Here is a 12,169-nt window from a genome sequence, read left to right as displayed (position 1 = left end):
GTTGCCTTCTCCCTGGCAGGCACACACATGCACTCAGTTTGCTGACTCCATCCCTGATCTGTAGAGACTCTCGACAAACGCAGAGAATATCAACCACTTGTGTCCTCCTCTTTTTGGGGCATATTCAGCATAGGAATGACAGGAGATGTTTTAGCAGTAATAAGTCACGTGTCTAGTACAATATACTATTTAAACAGCAGAGAGGTGGCGTCATGTGAACATCGTCTCCGCCCTTCCTCACGTCCACGGACAGGGCGTGAGTTCCTCTGAGGTCACTTCTGTTTCCAGCCCTCCGGACCTTCTATTCTCCTCCGTGCTGGAATCAATCATTTCAGGGGTGATTCCTCTCTCTGCTGTCTCTCTGACATTCTGCAGTGTCATCAGCGTGACACACATCAACGGGTGTTTGCCACTACCCCCTCTGCTTCATTGCTTGGTTCTCCCCCCCCACCACGGGGCAGTAACGGTACAGGAGCGTCTTCACCTCACACGTTCAGACTGTGTAAAGATTAGCAGTTCTCAGGTGCATCAAGTGTTGCTGGCGACAGGTAGAATGTCCTCAGGCTTCGCTGGAGTCTGGAATCCAAACCGTCTGTGGTGCAGGGTTTAATCAAGGCCTCCTCGTGCAGCTACTCCGTGTCAGGTATTCCAGGAATGGGCAGAGTTCCTCGTGTTGCATTATTAACGAACGAGCAGGGGGGGAGAGTCCCATGACCACATGAGCAGCTGATCCCGTCTGCAGGAAGCAGTGTGGACCTCTGAGGGAGAGAGGTGTGATGTTTGTACCTCAGCTGTTTAAGACAGTTCTACTCCTGAGCTTGTTGCATGTTCTTCAGAAGAGCATCAGCTGAAAGCTGGAAAACGTAGAGCCGACATCCAAGAGAAAACAGCAAGGTCACAGCATTAAGAATAGATGCTCATCTTCTGCCTGGTAACCAATACTGTTGGCCTGAAGAGGCACGGAGCAGAAATGCAGGATCCTCTGAATTATACATCGTGCATTTGTTGGACTGGTTTGCTATAATTGCGCTGCAACACAATAGTGGGACGCAAACGGCGTTCCTCAAGTGTCAGCGTTACTTTATCCTCCCTGCTCGCTAAACCTCCGGCTGCTGAGCACACACACGAACGGAAAGAAAAGCACAACATGCACACACACAGACACACTAAGGAGTGGGAGTGAGTAGTGTTCACATTCAGATGCTTTGGCTTCAGCCGCTCGCTTGGCGCTGCTCGCTCTTCCGCACAGCTGAGCGGCCAAGAGGTCTGAAGTTTCCTCTGCAGCTCGGCTCACCTTTTGGAGATGAAGGGAGATAGAGTGTAAAGTACAACCTCCTCCTCCTCCTCCTCCTCCTCCTGACTTTCTGTGATAATTTACCATTTCTGATGGAAGCCTTCCAGCCCCAGGGTGAGATGAGAGATGATGACATATATGGTCTGTTTCTACAATGGCTGTGTAAACACCCAGGAATGTGTTTTTCCTCGTGTTATTCATAGAATTATTAATTGTTGAACGAGCTCACCAGTGAAGCCACAGTTATGGGGTTATGGTTCATGTTGTCCTCAGCAGCTTGAAGGAGGACAGGCTGTAAAAACCTCCAACACCTCACTCAGCTGTAAAAAGCTTCTCCCCTCTCAAGACATTTCACTGTGGTACCTTCAGAGCTGAAATGCCCCAGAGGACTAAGGAAACAGTTAGCAGGGGACAGAACCAGTTTGCTAACTGGAATTTAAAGAGTAATGTTGGTTGATTTAAAATAAACTCAACCTGTTCCTTTGGCTGCTGCTGCTGTTGCTGCAGCGTGGAGGTCGTGGTCTGTCGAGCTGAAACTCCGCTGTGATCGGTTTATGAGAGCTACGCTGCTTGTGTCTCCTGGCAGTGACCCCCTGCTGTGGGATCATACACTCCCATCTGGCAGCTAGTGCACACACAGACACACACACACACACACACACACAGACACACACAGATCTAAGGTGTACTGATACCTGTTCACGGACAATGTCACCGACATATGCTTCACGTTCCTCTAATGTGTTACACTGGCATCCAGTTACATAAAGGGCCAAGAAGCTGTGAACACACATCATGCTGACGACAGACACACACTCACACACACTCTCTGGATTGTGTTATGACAAAGCCTTTTCAGTGGAATCACACTTTCAGCCTGTTGTTGAAATACCAGTCAGATGTTTATATTTTGAAGAAGTTGCCTGGAGTTGCACACACATGAAGATATGTAAGTTGCACGTGGACGTAAACAGCTCGACGCCCGTTTGTGTGTCTGTGCTGCTGTGCAGTCACATGACACGACTGTGATCCTCTCCAGCTCAGGTTACACACTGTTTCCCCTGGGTGATAACACAAGCTTGTAATGCACTTAACACAGATTGACCTTTACCTGTGTTTAAGGATTACTGATATAAAACCTATTGACCTTCCTTCCAGTCTGTTGTAGTTTGAGGATTTTCATGAAAACGACGTCTAAGTGCTGTTATCTGAATATTCTGTCTTATAGTTTCACATTTGACGCACACATCAATCTTGTTGAATTCACAGCAATAAAGCGTGTAGGGATTTCTGGTGTTTAATAACTTCAGAGTCTTTTTAACTGATCTCAGTTCAGCTTCACTCTTCAGCTGCAGCTGGTTGTGACAGTTGAAGCTGACTCTCAGTCAGTTCTTCTCACAGGAGATGGAACCCACTCAGCAGAGTCACAGAGAACAGACGCTCAGGGAGAGAAGGAGGAAACTTTCTCATGTTCACACTAAACATCAGACTCACTTTCACCAAGCTGCTGGTTTCAGGTAGAAGAGTTTCATAGTGTAGTTTTACTGTGTAAAGCGACACACTGTGAATAATGATGTGCGTTCTCCTCTCGGTTCAGCGGCTGCTCCTGAACTCGCCTCGCACCAGCGCTCTGATCCCCTCGCCTCATTGTGATGGCTGTTCTGGGGCAGGGGCGACTCTGATTGGTCGATAACCAGGAAGCTAATATGAGACCCCACTCACATAGATTTTCTTTCCCCTGCTCCATGGTAACCGATGTGCCGCTGTGCCAGGCAGCAGCCGTGAGCTCCGGGTGCTCCGCTCAATAATCTGTAATCGCTTTAACGAAGGGTCCTTTTCTCTGTGTGTGTGTGTGTGTGTGTGTGTGTGTGTGTGTGTGTGTGTGTGTGTGTGTGTGTGTGTGTGTGTGTGTGTGTGTGTGTGTGTGTGTGTGTGTGTGTGTGTGTGTGAGGAATCTTTATTTTCATTGTAAAGTCATAAATGAAGCACACAGACACAGAATGGGTCTGTTTTCCACTTTGTATCAACACATGCACTAACACACATCTTATCTTGTTTTAAACACACACACACACACACACACACACACACACACACACTGCAGGTCACATGCTCGCTCTCACACACAACAGCCTCTGGTCTGGATCACAAAGTGCAAACTAGCAAAAACCCGATTAGCAAACTTGCCAACAACAACAACAACGTGGTTTTCTTTTCCTTCTCTTTCTTGACGCTCGTCACACACGTGTTCTTTCCTCTGGTTTGGTGAACGTGTGTAATCGGTCTCGACAGCGGGCTGCATGTGTGCATGTGTGCATGTGTGCATGTGTGCATGTGTGCATGTGTGCATGTGTGCATGTGTGCGTACGGGTTGATTCTGCCCTCCTTCAGAAGTAGTGGGCCTGTTGTGTCCTTGCCTGTGGCTCTGGGAAGTAGAGCAAGACAGAACGTGATGGAGGGAGGGAGAGGGTGGAAGAGCCAGTGGTCTATTACAGACACAGCCGTCAGTATTCACACTTCAGCTTGTGTGATGACTTTCTTCAGTTGGAAATAGAGACCATCTGATTTACGGCTTGACCAATGATATCGGCCGATAAAAGACTTTTACAAACAGTGTTTACATTTCAAAATAAAACCTCTTATTTCTCAGAACAAACGACACAGGAAAGACGTGCATCTATGTTTATATTTTATGGATAACGAAGAATCAGCAATTAAAAGAATAATGATATTAATATATATGGACCAAAAGGTGTATAGCTCTAGTTGTGAGAGTACAAAAATGTCGTCACGAGCTTCTTTCACATAAGGGCTCTTTGGGAAGATGCAAATATTCAGCTCAGTTTCCAGAACTGTTTCTGAAAAGTGTCAGAGTGAGAATTCAGCAGGAAGGCTTCGAGCGAGTGGGCGTGTCCCCCACATGTTCCTGTTGTTGTAGTCTGACTCGGACAAACTGCTGCTTCAACCAAGATAAACTCTTGAATCTTGATATTTGAAAGGAGCTTTAGATTCAGCCATCACTCTTCTCCGCTGTGCGTGTTCCTTCCCTGCTTCCTCATTGATCGCTGCTTCTAAGCATCGTCTTCACTGCTGTCTTTGCTGCACTTGAACGTGGCCTGTAGCATCTGCACATCATCAAACATCCAGTGGGTGTGGTGTGCACTTCATTGTTTGTGCACGCTGCGTTTTCTCACTAAATCCTGCCTGTAGCTGTATTTCCATTAAACGTGTGGCAGCCCTTGAATCAGTGTCCTGAACGACCTTGTACTTAAATGGTGCTGTGTGTGTGTGTGCGTGTGCGCGCGCGCGTGTGTGTGTGTGTGTGTCGTAGTGCGTTCTTCCTGTATTTCTGTGCTGTGTAATATCACAGAGTACAAATAGTCTTGTCTCACCTAGTAGCTCTTTACAGTGGCTACGTGTGTGTGTGTGTGTGTGCGTGTGCGTGTGTGTGTGTGTGCGTGTGTGTGTCTTGGCAGCGTGCACTGGCTTCAGGCGAAGTGTCAGCTCATGTCAACAGGATGAATGTTCATCTTTACACAGCGAAGAACGACTGGAGGAGAGAGAGAGAGAGAGAGAGAGAGAGAGAGAGAGAGGAGGAGGATGATGAAGATGAAGCTCAGGGTGAAGTTAGCCTGGTTCCAGACCTCGGGACTGTCGCTCGCGTTTTTAATTTAGTTTCCAAAAAAGTGTCGGGTGTTGCTCTTGTAAATGTCTGTTTCACTGGCTTTGAGAAACAAGCCTTTGGGACTGTGGCAGATAAACGTGACGGACCAGGCCCAGACATGTACATTCATCAAGATCCACAAATGATTCACCAGCAAATTAGAGAAAATGTCAAAAGTCTCCCATTGTTAAAGAACGGATACAGAATTCCTGGATCCACCCGTTCATTGGGATTCTTCTCAGAATTCCACCAGTACTCGTAGAATCCCCGAAACAACAGGCGGACACACCTCCTCAGAGGAGGCAGCAGATTCTACAGCTTCATATTTCTGCTACTATTTAAAAAATACAGTCTTGTAGTTGGTTCGTCTATCAAATGGCTTCCACATCATGTTATTGCTTCAATTCAAAGATTTGATATTTCTGTTAAACAATGAGCTGAACAATGAATCAATCATCAAAATAGTGACAGATTAATTGACTCTCTATCAATTAATCAGCTCTAATTACTTCAGGTTTAGGTTATAACCTCATGTAAACAGAATAAACTCAGATTAAACTAGATAATGATCTGTAATCTAAGTGTGGTTATTATCCAGTACAAGCAGACGCATGTAAAGATGTCTTCAGATATGAGCTGAAACCCTGTGAACACAGTCAGTATGTTGAGTCTGACGGGAGCAGAGGACGTCCGGCAGCAGTCGAGAGACCAGCAGGACAGGGGGGGGGGGGGGGGGTGAAACACACGGGATTGGTTTGTGACGGGTAGAAAATGAGCTGCAGTGGGTGAAGGTGATGAGAAGAGAGGGAGGCTGATGGGAGACACAAAGGGGGGAGGATCGAGAGACGGCTGATGGAGAAGGGAGCAGCTGGAGGAGAGAGGAGGGCTGAGAGGCCTCCCCCCCCCCTCCTCTAAGCAGCTCCACCCAAGCTCTTTTGTCTGTTTGTGGCCCAGCCCCTCAGATATACTGCCCCCTGCTGGGCTGCCCCTCAGTGACTCCCTTCCCCAGCAGCTGTGATGGATCTGCCGCTCGGTGCAGTTTCACCTTTGCTGCTGTTTACGGAGCAGAACCCCCGAGGGGCCCCAGCCAAAACTCCCGGCCAATAGAAAGCCAGGTTTAGTGTTGACGAGTGAAACGGCCCTGCCCCCGTTGTTGGTGCTTCGGCCGTCGTGCGGTTCTCCTGAAATCCAGAGGGAAAGGAGCTCATGAACCTGGCTGCAGCCCTGTGCTGTGAGACTCCAGGTGGAAGTGGAGGATTGGTTTCTAGTGAAAGTGAAGCTCTAACGTTCGGCCTCTTGAGGCTCCATGAGGTCGGCGTCTCCCTGGTTTGCTCTGGTTGTTCCCCGGTTGAATCCAGGCCACAGGCTGCTCCTCGTCCCTGAGAACAACTCGGTCTGCTCATGTGTCTCTGAGCCGGTTGGTCCCAGGTTACGTAACCGACCGATAACTGTGTTTCTGTGTGTGTGGCGGAGATTGGATGTGATCAGCGTGCCTTGTTTTTACATTTTCATTTTTATTATATTTATCTAGTCCAGATCTAGAGCAGAGCTACACAATGGCAGCACACACACACACGCACACGCACACACACACACACACACTTGGTGGTCAAAGGTCACTGTGACCTTAACTCAAAACGTCGTACTCTAATTATGACACAATTTAGCCCATGTGGCTTAACGGGATAAAATGATGAGGTGATGGAATATTATATCTCAAAGGTCACCTTGAGTTGACTCCATGATGTCATGCTCCTTTCTGACCATTATTGAGATTGTGACCATATTCCACCATATTTCTCCATTAAGGTTTATACCCTGTCTAAATAAAGGTTATCTATCTGTTATGAGTCGGTCCAGATTGAAGCTAACACCTGTACTGACTCTCACACACACGCACACACACTCACACACACTCACACACACACACACACACACACACACACACACACACACACACACACCCGTCCTGCACAGTTAACTCTCATGTCTTACATACACATAGTAGAAAGCTAACATCAAGTGTCCACCCCCCCACACACAGTCACACTCACAGCTCCCCTGCACACGATGAGAGGGTTCGGTCTCAGTGAGCAATGTGGTGAGCAACAGGGCAACACACACACATTTATATATTTATATATATATATATATATTTGCTGTTATGGAGGAATCACTTCTGCTCTGCCTTCCGATTAAAGATGAGTCACAGCGCAGGAAAAACACACAACAATACACACAACTGCCTGATAGCTGCACAGGAAAACCACATACTGCAGGCTCAGGGGTGCACGTGCACGCGCACACACACACACACACACACACACACACACACACACACACACACACACACACAGGCACTCACCACAGTTATGCTGCGTATTACCTGTAACCTACTTCTGCCAGTGTGCACTCACCCACTCTGTTTCTCCCACACACTCAGTCTGACACATACATTCACACACTTGTTTTCTGTGTGTGTGTGTGTGTGTGTGTGTGTGTGTGTGTGTGTGTTTCATATATTTTGTTGTTTATACATGAATTTAAAGAGCTTGATTTGAATATATTGATGTTTTTATGAAGCTGTAACGTCTCTGCACTACAGACGATGTTAATCTGAAATCAATACTTGATAAGGTTTGATATTTGTGGCCTGTGCTAAAGAACTAGCACCTGTGCTATGTGCAAAAACAGTTACACACAGCCCTGATAGATTCAGTTTGCACACACACACACAGACACACACAGACACACACAGACTGGTTGACTGACGGTCGGTTTCACTTCTGATCTTCCTGAACGTAACGCACTGATAAACCAAGCGTCTCTGTTATCGTCCGCCGCAGGTTCACTTCACACTCGTGTCTCACGTGCACATTTAATTCAGCCCAGAAGTCAGATTTCACTTGAAAGCTCCCGAGCAGCAGCAGCCGTGGACAGGAGGAGGAGGAGGAGGAGGAGGAGGAGCTGCAGCCATCAGCTGAGGAACAGTAGCTTCATGTTTCTGTCTGGATTTCATCTGTTTTAAACCTCACCTTGACAATTCAAGGTGAGGGTTGGATCTATTATTATTCTCCCATTTGAACACATTTATTTTAAGCAGGAGATTATTATTTCTGGACTTTTGAAGCAGTGTTGGATCTGTAAACAAAAGAAGAACAAACTTCTGTCTGTGTTCAGGTGGGACCGAGACAGGAAACATCTTCAGGGCACATGTTTCTGTATTAAAGCTGCTTCCTCTTTCTGTTCCCCACTGTTGTGAATCGGACCCTTGATGGCAAACGACTCATTTACATTCATAAGAGGAACAAAATGAGGGATTTTAAAAACAACCCAAACTAATGAGGTTAGCAGCTCCTCCAGGCAGAACGCACCAGTGGCCCCATTTAGAAGTAATGGGAGTCGAGGACACGTTCATGTCTGTAATGAGTGAACCCGCACGAATCCCAGTTAACCCCATGAAGTATACTGGTTAGGGGGCGTGTCAGACTGCATGATCCGAACGTGGGCCATCGTGATGTCATGACGTCATCACACCTTTAAAAACATGTCCCCCCCCCCCCCCAACAGAAGCTTTCATGTTGATCAACTGAACTACAAGTGTCTTCCTTCAGTTTGATGTGTGTGTCAGCAGGATGCTGCTCTGCTCCGTTTAGACAAACACGACGTGGATCAGGACCAGTCTGTGAACCCACTGCAACTGGGGACAGATTGTAAACCAGTCCATGACTCTGGTCAGAAGCTGCTGAGGCTGCACCTGAATACCCACGATGAGGTCTTCAGTATTTGCAGAAGCTGCTCAATCGTGCAGCAGCTTTTACAAACTGAATAAACTATAACACGGAGCGTTCTCTCATTTACATTCATTCTCAAACACCTGCTCACATCTGGCTTTTGAATTTACACAATCCCCGTCACTCGGGTCAAATCACTGCAGCAGACGCAGGTTATTTATGTTGAGTCAGATATTAAATGTGAATCCTCCCACGTGCAGCTGCTGTTGGTTTTTCTGGATGTACTGATGTGTACTTTAGTTAAATGAGTCATTTAATATCTTCAGAGAATCAAGGAGGTGTCGAGACTCACGTGATCAAATCCTTCATCCTGGAGCTGGTCTTGAATTTCACCAGATTTGAACCTCGACCTTGAGGAGGTGAATCCTCTTGACGAGTCGGCTGATGAGAAATCTGTTATATAACGTGTGTGATGATGGTACGAGTGTTAAACACCGATGATGCCTTAAGGACTCCAGCTTTTGTGTTTCCCTGCCACTAGTGAGTTTCATCATTTGCTGAACTCGTTATGATGCTCGAGGCTTCACGTCCCTCGTCTGTCTGCTCCGTGTCCATGAGCTTCCTGAAGACGTGCACAACAGGACGAAGTGAACGCAGAACAGTCGCGCTGATCTCTTTCAGGAGAATTACGCTGTCTGCATCTTAATATGAAGCAAGAGGAGGAGAAATGCTTGGGCGCCGCTCTGCCAGGCTGTTGACATCTTCACAGGCTGTCTCCACTCAGCCCACAGCTATTTTAAGACCGTTGTTCGTGGGGAACTAAACGCTTGTTATTTCTGCTGCCTGCGACACTTCACACTACGAGATGTTGAGGACTGCGTCTCCTGTTCTTTCTGCCGCTCTGTGGCTCGTCCTGCTTCTGTCCCTCCATGTTTCTGTGTGAGGGGTTAATGTGTGAGGACACCCCCGATAAGCTTGGTGAGGGCCTTGTGATCAAAACAACCTTTGTCTCTTGACAAGAAGTATAAGTACAATAAGTTATTAAGCATTAACACGTGCACACACTTCATCACTTCAGCAGTATTTTCTTTGAGTATTTGGGGGTTTGAACGTTCAAGACGTGCGTGCGTGCGTACGTGCGTGTGTTGCACTGTGTCCAGAATGAGCAGTGATCGGCCTCGGCTGTGTGTCGGGACGGACTAATCCGTGTAATGGAATGATAATGAGTGGAGGGGCAGGGGAAGCTAACGAAGGAGGAGGAGTCAACTCTTTCTCTTAACGGCAGATCCTGAAATATCATTGATCCCAATTATCCAGGGAGGAGGAGGAGGTGAAGACATGTTAAGAATGAGGAGGAGGTGCGGAGACTGGGCATCATGGGGAAGGAGAAGAGCTGGAGCGAGGAGTCGTCCTTCGATAAGGAAGGAGACGAAGCACTGATGAGAGGAGGACAAGGAGGAAGGAGAGGAGGTGACGTGAGATGAGAGGAAGGGCCAAGGTCATTACATGGTGGAAGAGGAGGTGGAGAAGTGATGGAGGTTCGAGGGGAGGAGAGTAAAGAGCGATGGATTCTCACCTAATCTTTGAGCTGAGGTCAAAGGTCAACAGAAATGTGATGTGAAGCTCGTATCGATCAGGAAAAGGTTCCTGTCATCACATGATTAGTGACATAACGAACAAGCCTCAAGAAGCTGATACTGTGGGATGACGTCATCAGGACGTCACCATCTGAGTTATCTGAACTTTGTGATCAGTCACATCAGAGACAGGATTTACAGCTTATTTGGATTCACCACCTCATCAGGGTATAAAGGAAAAAGGCCTAATTAGGATATAAAAGGAAGCATTGACTGATATTTACAGCGTGTCATCACCTCACAGATGAATTTAATATTAGTGTGACCACTGAACGTCTCTTTCCTCAGCGACTGGCCTTTGCATAATGTCAGAGGTCAATCCTCCCACAGACAGTATCGAGCGTCTCTCTGTCAGCGCTCCGCTTTCATCCACCGCCGACCTCCTCCCCCGAGCAGCCACTGCTGGGACAACACCAGGAGGCCTTTAACATTCATTCAGTGACGGACGCTGAGGTCTCCTCCTGGATTAAAGCCCCAGAACACTGAATGGTTACACTGGCTGGCACCATGTGACCGGCTGAGCTCCCACAAGTGACTTTATCTGTGATTCCTCTCACTCCAAAGACACGTGTTGCAGTATCAGACTTCAGAGAGTACACAAAAGCACTCGCATCTAACCTCGATGTGCACGAGGAAGTGCTCAAACGTTTGAATTGCCTCCCGAGCTGCGTGCACGTGAAGCTGGAGAGATCCTGTGGCCGGAACGTTCCCTGGGAGGTCAATACAACGTTTGTGGGAGCTTCAACTGGTGAGTGGACACGTCTTCTGGCAGCATCACAAGCTGGCCTGAAGGTTCTCCAGGTAGTAGAAACAGGGTTGTTGTTCACAACCAACCTCTTCTAGTTGCTGATTTATTCCTCCAGCTCCTCGGCTCTTTGTCTGGTTGGATAATAATATGTCGTGGCTGAGGAGGAGGTGGTGACACGCTGGAGGAGGACGCGTGGCACCGGAGAGGAAGCAGCACTGGGTTGGTTCCACCTTGTGACTCTTCAGTAGCTGTAGCAGACTGACTCATGAGGGCAGAGGTCACTGCCACGGGGCCCTGGGAATCTTTTCCTGCTCGAGAAATGCTTTTTATACTATATTTAATTATTACCCACATGATTTATATATTTGTCCGAAGGTGATGTGGACACAGACATTTTATATTAACTCCTGATGTCTTCGTTTGGTTTATCTCAGCGAGACCTTCAGTTTATCATCTGTCTGCGATCGACAGCGGAATGTAAACAAATATCAGCCGTTAACATGATCACCAGTTCGACTGGAACACTGGTAGCCATGGTAACGGAACAGACCTGCTTCCTGTGATGTCTCACATCAACGTCACATGACCAGTGGAGCGGAACTTGATTGGCTGGATGTTGGTTTGATTCCAGCCAGGATCGACCGCTAACCCCCGGATGATTCATCTGAATTTTGACATCTGAATTTGAGACACTTGAATTTTATAATCCTTTTAATAATCTGTTCCTGTTGAACCGGTCTGACCTGAACAATCTGCTGCTGCTTCACATAGGAAACACCAACTCCCTTTCTGAGGGAAGAATTCATGTGTCTGGATGAAGACGTCTCATTCAGGGAAGTGACGTCCACGAGTGTAACTCTGTGTTCGTGCTTCACCTCGACACTTAACGTCTTCCTTCTATGTCAGCGTGATATTAATCAAAGGGATTATTATTATGAGGAGTTGCACTTTTCACTCTTCTTCTTTAGATAAAAGGCAGCATGTAAAAGAACGTTTCTGTTGTTGTATGTCTCTGACGGTTCATCTCTTTGTTAACACAGGGTCCCCCCCCCCCCCCTCGTCTTTCCTCCTCCCTGTATTCATCCCTCCGTC

General features: G+C 47.3%; 1 protein-coding gene across 2 annotated transcripts in view; it reads left to right on the top strand.

The window, feature by feature from the left end:
* The window catches only part of LOC117779086 (phosphofurin acidic cluster sorting protein 1), a 28,248-nt gene that overhangs the window by 2,377 nt on the left and 13,702 nt on the right, over positions 1-12,169 (top strand). The gene's annotated exons all lie outside the window — the stretch shown is intronic.

This window comes from Hippoglossus hippoglossus, chromosome 18, assembly GCF_009819705.1.
Source record: "Hippoglossus hippoglossus isolate fHipHip1 chromosome 18, fHipHip1.pri, whole genome shotgun sequence".
NCBI lineage: Eukaryota > Metazoa > Chordata > Actinopteri > Pleuronectiformes > Pleuronectidae > Hippoglossus > Hippoglossus hippoglossus.
The sequence above is the reverse complement of the archived record's forward strand: the minus strand, read 5'-3'. Positions and strand labels throughout refer to the sequence as shown.